Raw genomic sequence first — 14748 nt, 5'->3', positions numbered from 1 at the left:
AATCCCCCAAGTTGCACGGCATCCGTGTTCCACCAAGGTTAGAATTGTGTGTAAACACAACAATTAATAAATGGGTCAAATTCCGTGCTCTCTAACCGATGCAAACGGATGTATACCTTGGCAAACCTTAAAATGATCCCCTTCGTTTTAGCAATATTCCTGTGTGTGAGTATAAGGATGGACTCGGATGTTGGTTCAGTCTACTCTCTTCTTTTAATGACAATATTGCTCTCGCTCGTCCCTTTACGGTAATTATTGTAAGTAAGAATACGAAAGATATAAAAATGCACATTTTCGCGTCAAAACTTGGCTTATGTGGCTAACGGATCTTCCTTGGATGGTGTAAAAAAAAAAACAATAACTCTAATTTTGAGTAACTGTTCATAGGATGCACCCATACTTTTGACCTTAATTTTTTGGGGAAAAGGCGCATCTTGTATTTGGGAAATTACGTAAATTTAAATAGATTAGAGTCATTCAAACGAATTAACAAAATATACAGACATCAGGGGACTTTCGCTTATTAGAGAGAAAATGAGAAGCATGTCAACATTGCATCATTTACAACTCTTTCCTCCAACTCTTTGTTGATTACATCATTCGGGAGGAAAAAAAAAAAAAAGTCAACCTCAAGATGTGTTTCTTTTTCTTCTTCAAGCAGCTAGTAGCTGCCATCGTCCTGTCACAGGAAGGAAAAGGGGCCAGAAACACAGTATGGTGCAATCCCAGCAGCGCTATTGTGCGAGCACATTAAATAATATTTTTCCAGCGCTCTGTCAAACATTCATGCGCCTCTAAGCGGCCGGACAGCCGGCGCGGGCCCTTTCTACGAAACATGTCCTTCCCTCTTCCTCTCCTGTCCGTGCTGGGAAACAGCCTCTTTGATACAGATGTCAGATTCCTCAGAGGTGACACTCAAACATGTGCGAGTGTGTGAGCTGAATGTTTACCAGCTCTCTGCTACGAGTGCTGTTTGCGCAAGGGGTGACTCACGCTGCTACTTCACCTCCCTTTACGTGAGCGGCCGCCACAGACAAGAGCATTCGGACCGGGATCAAAGTGCGGGCCGGGTTCAAAGTGTTGCGAGTGGCGTTTCAAACGGAACGCCGGATGGTAATAAACAGTGGTATAATGGCCGGATTTTACTGCTAAATTCTCATCCGAGCTGACCGCATTAAACGTTTAGAATGGCGTGCGCATCACTTTAACATGGTTGACCACTTCCCCTTTCAGCCTGTCCGCCAAGTAGTGAAAATAAATGGATAGCGCACCCTTAAGTGGAGCCTGAGTGAATGCTTGCTGATGTATATGAACCCGTTCACGCTACTGTGAACACAACAGGAGGAAGCCAGTCTCCTGATTAAACATGCTCAAATGCAGAAGAGTCAATAGCTAAATAAACAAAATTAGTGTTTGCAAACATTGACAAAAGTTGGGTGGCGCAATAAATTGAATTAATCAAACTATTCAAAGATTTGAACACGAGTTCAATCATGAAATCGACACGTTGCGAAAGTGGCACGATTTTAGCTAGTTCTAGCGATAAAAAGTTGATATTTTTTGACAGTTAACTATTTTAGTTTCACTCATTTTTAGACAGTCTTTTCGCATAACATTAAATAATAATAATAAAAAAAAAATACAGGTAAATTCAAGAGTTTAACTGTCTGGATCCTTGAAACATAAAATATCATTGGGACTGAATGTTGAGTTTATTTGATCACAAAAATCATTTTCACTTAAAATTAATACGTTTAACACGTTTATCCCCACTTTCTGTTGGCTAAAAATGAAGTCACCTGCTGAAGTATCACGTAATGATAACTCACTCAATCGCAGTTCAGCTTGTGAACGTCACATGACCAAAAGGTGATCCATGATTGGTGGAGCCTGGAGCACATTTTATGTCACTCAGTCGACAGCAAGTAGAAAAATGCGTATTTAAGGGTATTTCTTGCAGGCGGAAAATTTTAATTACATAATTATAAACAAAATGTTCTCTTCCTATTGCTTGAAATAGCTAAATAAATGCACTATCCCTTTAAGCAAGTTATGCAAAAATTATTGAGTTTCCAGTTTATGTCAACACTAATTTTAAATCATGTATGTGTATATATATATATATATATATATATATATATATATATATATATATATACATTTTTTTTTTTTTTTTTTGTATACATATCATGTATATTATATAGTATTAAGTTATATTCTTCTTGAAGCGACAACATAAATGGTGAGATGGGGATGTAAAATGTTTTTCATATGATTTGTGGCTGAGTGTCAGCAAGAACACAATGTTGAGAATTGCACAAACTAAAACAAATATTCTGACTACTGTCAAACAAACAAACGAAATCGTCCTGAAATCACGCATAAGTCAGCACGGTGGAATTACAGTAAAAGTCAAGCGTGATTACTAAACGGAGAACAAAGGAGTTTAAATTAGGAAAGGATAAAATGGCAAACAGCCACAATGAAAAAAGTAACAAAAGAATGAATCCCCTATCGCATCAAAACTAGTTGCACCATAATGACGCCATGGAAAGAAAACCAACGTTGATGTGGCGTAGTTCTAATCGGAAACAGGCAGCCGGCCTCAGTCAAATGTTTAACCAGAACTGCACCTGGTGTTTATACAATGCCACACAGCAACATTCCTCTAACGCTTTTATAGCACGAGCAGCACTTTAACTAGCCCGACTGTTTTTGAGGGCTTATAACGTCCTTTTCATTACAATAACGTGCGTTATCTGCAAGCGAGTCCACGCGGCGTCACCTAACTCCAGTAAATTCATCATATCTTCAATCTTTAGGCAAGGGGTGGAGGGGGTTACAGGAAGCCGAGCAGGAATGTTGGAGATTAACTCCTCACAATTAGCTATGCAACATCTGAGTAACAGCCGAGCCAAATATTTCGAGTACGAAAGAAATACTTCCTCCGATCACTGTCAAAAGCCGTTTTTCTTTTGGTCGTTAAATTGGCCGGCAGCTCTAAAACTTCTGACTGGTGTCACGTGAATACTCAGCAAAAACCAATTTTGTCATTTTGACTGGAGTGCAGTGACACACGCAGTTCTGGTCCTCACAGACTGGAAAACATTAGATAAGCCGCCTTTCAGACAAATAATTGGGTCTGCTTTCAAATCCTCATCTGCCCCCCCCTTTAATACACGCATCCCACCAACTAAGCAGCCCCCCTTGCTCTTTTCAGCAACAGGCACAGCCCTCTTCTTTTCACAGTCACCCCCACAGTGAGAGCTGCATGTGCTCAGGCCAGAGTTCATAGCCTCTGGGGTGCTGAAGGGGGAAGTCAAGTTAATCTGCTGCTCCTTCAACAGTTTTCAAATGGTACACAATTCACCAGACACTGTCCTTCCCAAAACATTCAAATTCGATTATGACGGGAGGGAACAGATACGCAAAAATAAAAACTGGGAAAAGTGAGCTGAAAAAGACATGCCGTTCATTCTGACCAGCAACTATTTATAACACATTTATTCACTCTGCAATCTGGTGACCGACGGTTGTGTTAAAAATTCCGCTAATGCTCAAACGAGAGTTGAACTCACAACCTGTTTTGCTTGGTCCCATTGTTATATCCCATATGCGGGCTATCTGATTTTGCTTAATCAAATGAATGATAAAATGTTCCGACATACCCCCTGCAATGTGCTCACAAACTAGTTACTGCCGTTGCATTTAATTTGAATATCTATTGGTGTTTGAAATAGCCTACTGTGTGAGTGGCCTATGAATGCATCTCCAGTTAAACTGCGTGGGTACAATGCTCGCCTTCCCTAACCCCTCACCTTTAAAAATGAATTGCCAATACGTCTCCAGTATGTTAACTTACTAGTTTGACTTCATTTCCCATAATTCATTGACAGGTAAGCAGGAAGTAAATCTAGTTTTGGTATGATGTGAGCGTAAATACCTTTTTAATTGGTTTATGCGTCAATCACTTTGCAACAGTGTGATTGACGTGTGTGGCGCAAATAATTGTTTTTTTTTTGTACCTCCAAAATATCGGGACAAAGCAGCGAGGCTAGAAAAATGTATCGGGAGACACAAGGCTCAAAATCAGGTCCCACACTCAATCCCACTGCTAAAATGCTGAGCTTCACTATGGGGGAATTCCTCTCAGCATTAAAACAGTGGAAAGAGATACAATGAGAGCTTTTTTTTTTTTTTTTTACACGCTTCCACAAAGCATCTTAGGGTCAGAAGAGCAGCCAAGTTTTACAACAAGCTAGCCAAACTTTCATCCTTCTCACAACACAACAGGTCACAAGCACTCGCTGCACCCGGAATAAACACAACAAGTAAAGTGCACATTTTAAATGCCACTTGGCTTTAGTCATCAGATAGTTCTCATTCCACACACACACACACACACACACACACACACATACACGCAATTCACACACACGCACCCCCCCCCTTTTTTTTTTTTTTTTTTTGCGTTCAACCACTCACCCGCCAGTCTGGTGATTCTTGGGGAGTCCCGGTGCAAACAAGTTATTGAAATCCTCGCCCGGGATGACCCAAGGAACTCGCTGCACCAAATCCAGACACAAGCACAAAGCTGTTTTTTTTTCTTTGTAATCTTAAATGAATTAAAAACAAAACCCCAATGGGAAAACGCAGGAGCTGAAACGAGCGCTACTTGTTTCAACAAAAGACGGCTTCACCTCGCTCCTAGGTCCGAAGGCAACGAGGCGAGCGAGAACGGGGTTCGGCGGTACCTCCTCCCCCCGCCAGCCCGGTCCGAAGTGATCCTGCTCGCTGTTTCATCGACGACGAGAAGGGGGCGGGGGGGAACAAAAAGTAGCCCGTAGCTGCTGGTTTGCTTGGAGGGCGAGAGGAAAGCAGCGAGTTCGCCGTTTACAGGCTCCGCTTCCTTTTTTTTTTCCACACACAACTCGCTCACACACACACGCACGCCCCCCTCTTCTTCCTCCTCCTCCCTCTCCTCCTCTCGTGCCTCACTTCTCTTTGCGCGTGCACGCGCACGCGCACACTCCCGGTCTCCCCCCTCTTCTTCTCCTCAGCTGTTCAACAGATCCGTCCACACGGCTGACCTAGTCTTTGCTTAAGACACAATCACCTTTCAACCCAACACGAGACGCACACACACGCAAAAAGATTGGAGTGGATTTAAAATAATTATCACGGGCAAAACGGTGGGAAATAGTGGCTTGATTGATACGGTGCAGGCATCGCGCATGCGCGTTTGGATAAACAGGAAATAACGTTATGTTGGCAATGAGAGCAGTTTTTGTGTGGCGAAAAGAGCAGTTCAAAAGAAGGTAGAGTAAGTGGTATGTTTTTTCGTTTATTTCAGAACTTCAATGTTTTATTTTTAAATCGAATAATTGAAGCATTTAAGTAATGGGACATTTAATATGGTCTTCTCATAAACTATCCTAAGTAATAAGTACATTTTGGCATGGTGGAAATTGTCACGAATCGTTCACAAAAAAAAAAAAAGCCGTTCAAAAGTGTTTTGTTTTATAGTTTGTTTCAAAGCATCAATGTTTTAGTTTGAAATCACTTAAAGGTAATGGGACATTTATTATTGCCTTCTCATAAAATATCTTAAATACTAAGTACATTTTAGCATGTTGGTAATTGTCACGAATCGTTCACTGAAAATAGCCGTTCACAAGACTTATCTTTTCTTTTAATTTATTTCAAAACATCAATGTTTTACTTTTAAATCTCATACTTTGAAGTATTAGTGTGATGGGACAGTTAATATTGTCTTTCAATAAAATATTGTAAGTAGTAAGTACATTTATACACGTTAGGAACTGTGCCAAACATGGCTTCACTTAGACATCTGGAAAAACTTAAAAAATAAACATTCAATCACGTCTTATTCTCTTTAGAACATAGGTAAATATCAACATGCAGAACACTTTACACAAATTGGCTTGAATGCGTGTACATTGCATCTGAAATGTTTTGACAAAAAACTATCACATCTATCAAATGCAATCTGTAACCGTTCACATCTACATAACGTTTTCGGTCGCTCTTCTGCTCCCCCCTTTCTTCTCTCTCTCCACTCAGTTCCAAGTAGAATGATTAAATGCTATCTCAGTAAAAATAAATATTTCACATCTGTCAATGGGAGAAAATTAGTAATTACCGAAATCGTGGAATATGAATTAAGGAGCAAAAATCCATCCCAATCAAAATGTTTCCAGGTTCTACGCCCTTGAGAAGATTTGAAAAAATATCACGAGTGCTCCATGAAACTTAAAAATTTCCCCATCACTACTGTGATGCCATCATCAGTCGACAAGCTAGAGGCAAAAGGGTCCCCTCTTAAGATGAATAAAAATGGGTGTAATTTCCCATATAATTAATAATATTTCACCAACCTACTATTAACAATTGTGACCCCAGTGACAATCAAAAGAACATGGAGGGATGAAATTACCATAACGCAAACTATAGTACAATCTACCATCTGATAAGCAAGTATTCTGTGATTATGAAACAACGATGACATAATACGAAGAGCGCAGGCAAGTAGTGTACAAAAGTTATTTTAAATTTTGCTGGAGAATGAATTATATAGTTCACTATGTAAAAAACAAAAACCCTAGACTGACTCTTAGGAATGAGTTAAGTACGTATTCTGAACACGGCCTAGTCTTCACTTATGTATAATCACTTCTCTATTTGACACCACCCATGCACACGCACACACAAAAGTGTTCAAACCAGACTGGAAAAGATGTAAAATAATTATCAAGGGCAAGATGGTGGTTAGCGGTGGTAGTTTGATTGATGGCACAAGAGGGGGATGCTGTAAGCACCGCTCATGCATGTTTGCATAAGCAAGGAATAAGTATGGTGGCCAGCGAGAGCAGATTTATGGGATTTGAAATGAAACGCTTCAAAAAGATATTTTATATTAGCTATGTATATATGTAAAAAAAATCATTTACAGATGACCTGGCCTATCAGTTTGTGTTCAAAATAAAACGTGGCCCTTGAACACAAATGTTTGGCCACCCCTGATCTAGTGGGAAGATACACCGACGACAAGAAGCAAATGGATGCTGTTCAGGCTTGGAGAGCTCATTTGCATTTTGGGATAATGAATTAATTAGTTACCCCGGCCATTAAAAAACGGGCAGGGTGAAATCGCATGATTAGTCCATTTACAATATCACCACTAGTTCCATTATAACAGCGAGCGAGCGCCTCGCGTCAAACGTATTCACAGGGATTTTGGAGTTAAAACGACAATTTGCTTTGTCTTTGAAAAAAGAAAAAACCCTGCTCAAACCAGCCCTCCCCAAGTGGTGCTAGAACAGCAGGGAAACAACAAAAGGCTGCGCTAAGTTATGAAACAACAGCAATATTTCCATTTCATTGAGCAGGTGGTTTGACACATTTTCATTGTCTTAAACACGATATTGGATCACTGTCAGAATCCAATTAACCAAAGCAAATAGTCAGCGCGATGGGCTCTTTTTGCACGGAAGCCAAACATGAGCAGGAGAGACAGGCAGTGAGGATCAATAGAAATTGAGTTGAGGGTGGTGTGTTCTTCGTGTCTGTGTGTGTGTGCGTGTGCGTGCGTGCTTAGAGGAGGTGGGGGTCCTTCATTGTCCTACAAAGCATGTTGGCCGTCTCCTTTTCAATAGAGGCAAGGGGGCAGGGCAGGTTTCTCCTATGCAAAACCTCTTCCAGCTCCAAAGCTACTACTAGCTACTCTTGTAGGGATACTTTCCCACTGAATTTATAGTTTACGAGGCTCAAATGTTTATTATTAATATTATGATCATTATTTGCGGAGCAGTTTGGAGAATCAATTCAATCAAGTTGAGGAGAAATTGAGGACTTTTTTATTTCTGCAGGTTTATCCTGGGAACCTGAAGCAATGGTTTTCATTAAACTATTTCCGTAATTCCCAAACTATGACACACTTTTTCCCCCCAAAAATGAAGTCCAAAAGTATGGGTGCAAACAGTAATATAAACATTAGAATTTTGTATTTTTTTTTAGACACCATTCGAGAAAAATTGCTCTATGGAGAAATGACAAAGCTGAGATTTATTATGTTTTCCTATAGTTTTTACATTGCTGCCAAACTGTTGGTGTGTCTTATACACAGTAACATAGAAATGACCGTATATTTGTTGGATTACGGCCATATTAACGTTATTATTGTTATTTTTTAGAGTTATTAATATTAATTATGGGTTTTTATTGTGTATGAGTGTGAAATGTCCAACTGCATTTGAACATGCCATAGTCTCACCCTCACATCAGCAGGCCTGGACTTGTCAAGATAATCTCATTGGAAAATGTTATGTTTATAAACCATATTAAAACAAAAAAAGTATATTCCTTCCCCATCTTTTTCCATTTTCAGACAGTACATTTTTGAAAAAGCTCCAGGGAGCCACTAGGGCGGCGCTAGAGAGCCGCATGCAGCTATACAGGTTGCTTACTCTCAAATGAAATGTTAGTTCTTTTTCAAACTACTTGCCAACTGCACACTTTGTGTACACGCCTACATTTGAAAATTGCTCTTTCATCTTTCCAATTTTGACACCGCCTTTCCTGTTTGGGGTCGCAAGGAGCTCAAGCCCATCCCCGCTGACTTGGGGTAAAACAGCGACTACCTTGGACTGGTCAACTGTCTATCGCTGAACGCATGTGGAGACAGAAATCCATTTGCACGCAACCCACGCTGCCTGCATGTAAGTCTGGCAAATGAAACCCAGTCACACCACCAGTGACTGACAGTGTTTTTTCTTGCAATGTTTAACACTTTGTGTGCCGTTGATGTGAAAGGATGGCAACAAGAAATCTAGCTAGCAGTGACAGCGACGTAGGACATAGGAAAGTTTTGGTCAGCCCTGGTTCGAGTTTTAATATGGGGGAAAAAAACAAATTGGCTGACGGTTCTCTTTGAAAAACAAAAAATCTTGCGTTGACACAATTAAGGAAATATTTTAAACACATCTTGTAAAACCATCCGTCCAGCGTACCGACGCTTGTGCAAAACTTCAATTTCACGGTTTAGCTACTTGTCAAATCATTGATTTTTTTTAACCACATGCAGTACCTGTCATTTCAAGACCATCTTTTTAAAAAAAAATGCAGTTTGTGAAAGTAAAACATTGTAGAAGTTTCAATGTAGCAATCAGGGACATCCACAAGAAAAAAAGGGGAAAAATGCGTACGGGCAAATAAGAGGGGACCACTTAGTGAAAACACAAATTTTACAGAGAAGTGACAAAAGGATGAAAACAAAGAAGCGGCTACCGTTTAATTTTTCAAGCGTACACCTTTTGAAGCATGCAATACAGACTAAAATGAAATATTACATTGCGATTTGCGATTTTTTCAAAATGGAGGTTCCTGGAGCTGAGTTCAAAAACTTGCAAGAAAAAAAACTGAAAATGAGATTTCGACTTTTCAGCACATTGGTTTTCTGTATGCCTGCTAAAAATACTTAATAAAAGCATACTATAAAACTTCAGCCAAAAGTATGACACTATAGTCCATAGAAGTTTTTGTTTTTTTTTAACGAGAACTAGGTGGTATATAATGAGTCATAAGGGGAAAATGTGCAAATCATAATGAAAAAACAAGACTGAAAGGCTGTTAATGACTTTGTCCAGTTAATCTTTAGTACAATTTCCCCCTCAAAAAAAAATCATTGTATTTTTTTTCCAAACTTTGCGTGTCTTCCTATCAAACGTTCCACTGTTTGACAGCGTTAGTCACCAGCTTGTGTACACAGGATGTTGTTACACAACGACACAAGCTAATAAAATCCCTCCCACACACAGCAGCACTTCGCTAAGCTAATCTAAAAAGTTGGTGGTGCCGGCCCATCTCAAAGCGGATCTTTATGTTAGCACGGGAGAAGGGAAGGAGCGGCGATGGCGTTTTGCTGAGCAAAGCCGGATGGGCTGACGGGCGCCAGTTCCCCTCCCCTGGCGGATGAGATCCCATTATCGGGCCGACGAGAACTCCACCTCCAGGATTTCGCCGCTCCTCTGTTTATCGCATGGCTCTGTCAAGTTGGGCACCATTAACCGATAATGAAAGGAGACAACCGGTGCAGTTACAAGCCAAGCCGTCCAAATTCTACAGGCCTAAGCATGTATCTGGGAAGCTGACTGTGCGGATCCGCTTCTGTTCAGTATTCAAACAATCCATCGCAATACCTTTTCCTCTCACTAACAACTACCTTTCTCTCTAAACAAGAAGGAAATACATTTAACATTTCACATGAGGTACAACGACACATCTGCAATCAAATTAATCAATAATTGTGACCCTAAATTGCTCAGAAATTTGGCCTTAGCAGTTTATATCATTTCTTTAGTCTTTCGTGAAACAGGCTATCATTGTGCGGAATCAGAATGAAACAAACATTTGCTTTTATTTTGGAAAACAATCACCATTTGCGCCTATTACCAACATGTTACGGACCAAAAGAGTAATCTAACCTTTAAAAAGTAATAAATAAAAAATGTTAATTATTTTCTGTACTATTTCAAATACAATGTCCTGATTTATAATACAGTAGAGTACATGGATGGAACTCAAAACATGTATATACATATATAATTCATCCATTCATCTGCAAAAGAATTCTTATTTCAATTGTTAGTTCATAGTACATCATGTTGTAATTTGAAATTGATTTGGTTGTTACTTTGGTTCTGCATTTTTTTTTTTTTTCCCCAACAGTATAATCAATAGAATGTTTTATTAAAATAATCATTAGTTGCGGCTTTACTCAACATTATTATGTTAACATTCAGCCACTCAAAGTTACTAGAATATAATGTGATGCTTTTAAAGCTGTGACACAAAGAAAGAAAACTTTTCTACAAATTAAGAGCAAATTACTTGGAACATGAAAAATCGCAAACATTCTGATTGGGGTTACTTTGCACAGCTTTGTATGCCTTTATTTTGGTAAGTTTTAAACAAACATGCATTGTTATTGTTATATGTTGTATATATGTTGATATTGTTATTAACACATTTTTAGAGTCGGAAAATAAACACGGTATACTGTGATACTGTGATATTGAAACACTCCTTTTCCATGACAGAATCAAAGGCCAAAAATGCACCCCCTCCTTCTCTTTAGTTGCATTACAAATTTGTGCTTTGTTGGAGGCTGTCGCCACTTGTGCTCATTAAAAATAAATACTTAGCAAAAGCTGCGGTGGACACATGGCACACACACAGCGTTCACGCACACACACACACACCCTGTTTGCTTTAGCGTGATTGCTCCGCACAACAAGCCACTCAAAAGCAAAGCAAGACCTCAGAAACACAAATAAGTGAGCCAGTAGCTGAAACAAGAGGGGGAAAAAAAACAGACATGGTTGAGTAAGCCAAGCTTGGGAGAAAACCTCAGAGGCCCTGGCCTCTTAAGTACTCCTATCTTGTAACTTCATTTAATACATTCACCAGGGATGAGCCGACAAGTTGGGTGGGTGTTGGGGGGGCTTGAGTAAAAAGAACAGACTTGTAAACCGAGAGCTAGGTTTGCTTTATGGCGGAAGGTGGTGCTCTTGAAGAAGACTTTAACACATGACTAAATCTTTGCAGTGTAACAATAATACCACATCATAATACGCCGGGGCAATTTAACCATTGGACAGTGCCTTGCTTGTGTTAGAAATTTGAACAGAGCTTTTCCAGATGGATTTTTAAAGCGGAGACTTTCTCAACGGCACATACTCTGCAGAAAAGAACAAAGCCCGTGTGACTGACTGCTGCTTCAACTTACTGTTCCCCTTTCTGACAGCAAACATCCAAAGCTCCGATCTCCTTGGCGAGCTTAAAAAAAACAAACAATCCGGAATGGTCCTTTTAGTCTTTGTGTATCGAGAAAGATACGAGAAAATGGGGTCTTACACCACTAATTAAAACACAGATTGCCTCGGGGCAGTTGAGGAAAGAGGAAGCATTAAAAAAATTACACCATTAAATATGGCTAGATAGGAAGGCTGGGCAATATGGCCAAAAAAAACGAAGATACTGATTTTCGTGGATCATTTTGGATGATTACAATTTTGCATGTCGATGATCATACAGGTCCCTGGTGTGAAGTTTGAAAAGAAAAAAAAAATCGCATTTGCAAGTATTTAGGAATAAACACGATGTTTTGCACCTCTCCCTGTTTTGGGAGCCACGTGGCCCATACTGTTTTTTTAAATACTTTTTCTTAATTTTTCTTATGGGTCGCAATTGACACAGAGCAATTAATTGATTTCAACGGAAGAAATTAACCTACCAAATATTTATTTAAAAGGTTTATTTATTTCAAATAAAAATCATATGGCAAATACACAAAAATAATGATTAGTGATTTAAAAAGCACTTTTAACAAACTTAATCAGTTTGTGCTGAGCAATAAGTGTGAAAATGTTTTTTTTTTTAAGAATTAGTTATCAAATCAACTAATTCAATCTCTTAAAGGTAATTTTACATAATTTTACAAGAGTCGAAACATTTTTTGAAAATATTTTAGGCTGAATAAAAAGGATTTTACCTTAACTCTTTCAGTGGCAAAAGTTTTTCGAAAAGTAAACCTTTATAAGGCCAGTATATTTAGCATTTTCACTCACCTTTCAAGGCCAACAATGTGTGCTATATCTATGTAAATATGGGCGCTGCCATATGAAAGCTTGACTTCCATTCTTTAGTTGGGTAATAGCTGTTGTAAGTGTAGAAACACTGCCATCCAATGGTCACAGTTAGCACTACAGTTCTCAATTGACATATTAGGTAAGCATTAGTCAAGGGTGTCAACTCTTCTCCTTAAAAAAATGTATTTGACCTGAATTTTATGATTCATTATTGTTATTACTATTTTAAAAGACGAGAATTCTTGCCCATGGCACGACGACTACTACTATTACTGCAACCTCAGTTTCCCTAATCTTTAATTTAATTAATTTAATTTGTCGTCTGCTCAGGAAGTGAACAGAATAAGAATTTTACTGTGGTATAGTACTATAACATATGGCAATAAAATCTCTTTGATCTTTGAATGAGTTAAAAACAAAATATATATATTTTTTGACTGCTGAAAATGGCTCAAGTAGACACTCCCTTTAATTGAAAAAAAAAAAAAAATCCCAATCGTAAACATGCCTTGTAAAGCAGTCCAGTATTCCGTCAGTTTGGCAAAATCTCAAAATCGCGATTTAAAACAAATTAATCAAACGAATTTGATTTCTCGTCCAGCCCTACCGCACCGTATAGTAAACATGCAAGCTATCTGCTAGTATTCTTACTGAGGGGGGAGACAAAAGGCCGAGCGATAATCAAGATGTCCGCTGGAAGGCATCCAGAAAGGCAGCTTATAATCAAGACGGAACCTTAATTTATGAGCATTAGCAGTGAAACAGCAAGTAAAGCCAAGGAATGGTATTTCCCTTCAGGCAATCAGTGCAAGGTCTCGGCTCACACAGATATCTTGTTTACAAAGCTATTCACACTCCCAATTGGCTGCCTTGCAAACAGCAAGGAAACTAAAGACACTTGCAGGCTACATATGCCTCATCCCTTTGCCAAGTTACTCAAGAGAGGGAAAGTCAATCAGAAGGGCAATTTGGTGAACGGGAATCTAGGTAAGGCTTATTCCATATGGAAGACGTTCGGAAAATGACGCCTGGCTTTTCCGCTTTTTTTCCCCCTCCTTCGGTTTTGTACGAACGTTTGCCAGCGCTAAACGTCATCTCACAATCGCTCCGATCAAACGTGCGCGTTGTCGTTAACTATCGGTTGGTTGTTTTTTATTTCCCCCGCGTGTTATTTCGTTATTGGGATAGGAGAATCTCTCGGGATGTTCTAAACCTCTGTTTCTGCACCACTGATGCGTGTAACATTTATGCCTGGAGGACTTTCCATTGTAGCATATGTCGCATTCATGACCTCATGCTCTTCAGATAGCAAACTAGTTGCGAGAGAAGCAACAGTGCCATAACCGACCGCATTGAAGTAATGTAAAATAAAACATTATTCTTTGTTCTTTTTTTTTTTGTAAGAACCCGTCTTACTGAAAGCAAATTTTCAGGCTCATTCTATTATGCTCTTAGATGCCTAAGAAGTATCCTGAAATGATCAGGGCTGAACTGAATCTTGAGTAATTCGAGCAGCTCAGGTCAAAAAATGCTCGAAGCATTTATTTTCTCACCTCTGATTTCCTAAATCAATTCCTTTCTAAACTTTTGTTTTCAGGCCGAAGGCTAAAATGAATTTAAAACACTGTTATATTGTTTTGGGTTGTAGTCTGTGGTACAGTTATGGTTTAAACTATAAATATAGGCAATTAGAAACATGTTTTAGGGGAATGTGTGTTTTTTGTTTTATTCACAGTGAATTGGGATGGAGCCCAACCACAAAAAGGGGGCTATAAAGGTTACAACCCTCATAAAACTGGGTTTATGTGATATTAAAAAGAAAGAAGTCAGACAAATATAAATTATCCTTGAATATTTGCATGAAAGCAACTGAGACACCATTTTATTTTGAGCCCCTCTGGATTCTTTTGTTCATAGAGCGGATTTCGACATCCTCATTTTTCGCAGGCATTCTTTAAGTTCTCACATGGACAGCCCGTGTCTGATTCAACAAGTAACACTGGACCTCATTCATGTGAATAAAAAGGAGCAGTTAGGCCACCATTTCTGCACACACACAACAGTCTGTACGGCATGAACA

General features: G+C 39.1%; 1 protein-coding gene and 1 long non-coding RNA gene across 9 annotated transcripts in view; one reads left to right on the top strand and one right to left on the bottom strand.

Moving 5' to 3' along the window:
* The window catches only part of rerea (arginine-glutamic acid dipeptide (RE) repeats a), a 185528-nt gene that overhangs the window by 119909 nt on the left and 50871 nt on the right, over positions 1-14748 (bottom strand). For 5 of the 7 annotated variants that reach the window (XM_088437476.1, XM_088437492.1, XM_088437452.1 and 2 more), the window contains exon 1: positions 4486-4949. The exons of 1 other annotated variant lie outside the window; for it this stretch is intronic. The gene's annotated coding sequence lies outside the window, so the exon portion shown is untranslated. Of the gene's footprint in view, positions 1-4485; positions 4950-14748 lie in introns of those variants that run through there. One more of the 7 variants, XM_088437467.1, reaches the window with a different exon arrangement.
* The window catches only part of LOC148428298 (uncharacterized), a 54428-nt gene continuing 44949 nt past the window's right edge, over positions 5270-14748 (top strand). For both annotated transcript variants that reach the window (XR_015868222.1, XR_015868220.1), the window contains exons 1-2: positions 5270-5318; positions 8616-8738. This is a non-coding gene — a long non-coding RNA (uncharacterized LOC148428298). The remainder of the gene's footprint in view (positions 5319-8615; positions 8739-14748) is intronic.

The sequence above is a fragment of the Hippichthys cyanospilos genome, chromosome 2 (genome assembly GCF_059441005.1).
Source record: "Hippichthys cyanospilos isolate Australia breed blue-spotted pipefish chromosome 2, RoL_Hcya_1.0, whole genome shotgun sequence".
In the NCBI taxonomy this organism is placed as follows: domain Eukaryota; kingdom Metazoa; phylum Chordata; class Actinopteri; order Syngnathiformes; family Syngnathidae; genus Hippichthys; species Hippichthys cyanospilos.
This window is presented reverse-complemented; position numbering and strand designations above follow the sequence as displayed.